The 1,904-nt window shown below is 42.5% G+C and overlaps 1 pseudogene across 1 annotated transcript; it reads right to left on the bottom strand.

Moving 5' to 3' along the window:
- Nucleotides 1–542: 542 nt before the first annotated feature.
- Nucleotides 543–1,159, bottom strand: LOC308497253 (large ribosomal subunit protein uL13-like; annotated as a pseudogene). The gene has a single exon. The product of its transcript is annotated as a large ribosomal subunit protein uL13-like (transcript).
- Between the last annotated feature and the right edge of the window lie 745 nt (nt 1,160–1,904).

Genomic DNA, 1,904 nt, shown 5'->3' on the forward strand with positions numbered 1-1,904 from the left:
GCTCTCCGCATACCCGTACGGACACTGTGCCCTATGAACCAGGTGAACTATTAACAGAGGAGAAGCCCGTCTCCCAGGGAATCCCCCCATTGTGTGAGAAGCTGGAATAGTGCAGAGAAAACAGCACTATTGTGTGAGAGAGAAAAAAAAAGGCTGCAGTTGGAGAGAAAATGAAACATTCTACCAACAAGTACTGGAAAACAAAAGAAAGACCTCTTCCTATCAACCTGTTGCAGAAGCCACTCCTGTAGATGTCTAGGAAGAGAAATAATAAATCAATGATTGCCATGAATAACCAAGGCAACAAGACAGCTCAGAAAGAAAGTGAAAAGTCTCCAGAAAAGGAACTTAAAGATATGGAAATATATGACTTAAATGACAGAGAATTCAAGATTGCAGTTCTGAAAAAACTCAACAAGATGCAAGAAAACACAGAAAGGCAGTTTAATAAACACAGAAACACAATCAAAGAACAATATGAACATTTTACAAAAGAGATTGATTTTTTTTTTGTTTTTTTGAGGAATTAAGAGTCAATTTTATTGGGCTCAGACCAGGAGTCCATGGGTCTTGAGGACCTCTGTATATCTGTCAATTTTCTTCTCCACATTCTTTTTGGCCTGTTTCCGTAGCCTCATGAGCTGTTTTTTCTTCCTGTAATGGATCTTGGCCTTCTCCTTCCTCTTCTCTTCCAGAGTGGCTGTAACTGCCTGGTTCTTCCAGCCATCCACATGAGACAGGCACTGGAGGTAAGCAAACTTCCGTGTAGGCTTCAGACGCACAACCTTGAGGGCAGCAGGAACCACCGTTCGTTTTTTCTTGTCATAGGGGGGTGGAATCCCATCAAACACTTTGAAGCAGTCCAGTGCGGCCTGGCCCCGCTTGGTCTTGTGGGGCAGCATGCCTTGCACGGTCTGCCAAAAGATGCGACTGGGAGCTCGGAAGTGGTAGGGGCCTCGGGATGGGTTGGTGTTCATCCGCTTGCGGAGGAAGGCCAGGTACCTCAACTTGTTTCTGTAGAAATTGCCAGAAATGTTGATGCCCTCACAACGCACGACCACCACCTTCTGGCCCAGCATACCTGCTTGGCCATGATGGCTGCCAGACGGCCCAGGAGATGGCCTCGGCCATCAAGCACCAGGACCTACCCCTCTGCCATCTTCGGCAGTTGCCTGGGAAAGAGAGATTGAAATTTTAAAAAAGAACCAAATAGAATGTCTGGGAATTTGGAACTCAATGGAAGAAATTAAGAATGAAATAACCAGCTTAGGTAGTAGAGTTGACCAGATGGAGGAAAGAATCAGTGACATTGAAGATAGAAACCTGGAAATTACACAGATGGAAGAAGAAAAAGACTTGAGACTTAAAAGAAATGAAAGAACTCTACAAGAACTTTCTGATTCCATCAGGAAGAGTAATATAAGAATACCAGGAAAAGAAAGAGAGAAAGGAACAGAGAATATATTCAAACAAATTGTTGATGAGAACTTCCCAAACTTGTGGATAGAACTGGATCCTCGAATCCAAGAAGAAAATAGAACACCTAATTACTTCAATCCCAACAGGCCTTCTCCAAAATCAACGACAAAGAAAGAATCCTCAATGCACCCAAGAACAAGAAGACGGTAACCTACAAAGGAAAGAAAGCCCATTAGATTATCATCAGATTTTTCAGCAAAAACTCTACAAGCCAGGAAGGAGTGGAACCAAATATTCAAACTATTGAAAGAGAGAAATTATGAGCCAAGAATAATATATCCAAGAAAGATATCCTTTAGATATGAAGGAGGAATAAAGACCTTTCCAGACATACAGAAGCTGAGGGAATTTTCTAACACATGACCTGCACTACAAGAAATACTAAAGGAGGCTATTCGACCACCATCCAAAAAGACAATTTGTGG

This window comes from Rhinolophus hipposideros (assembly GCF_964194185.1).
Source record: "Rhinolophus hipposideros genome assembly, chromosome: 1".
In the NCBI taxonomy this organism is placed as follows: Eukaryota; Metazoa; Chordata; class Mammalia; order Chiroptera; family Rhinolophidae; genus Rhinolophus; species Rhinolophus hipposideros.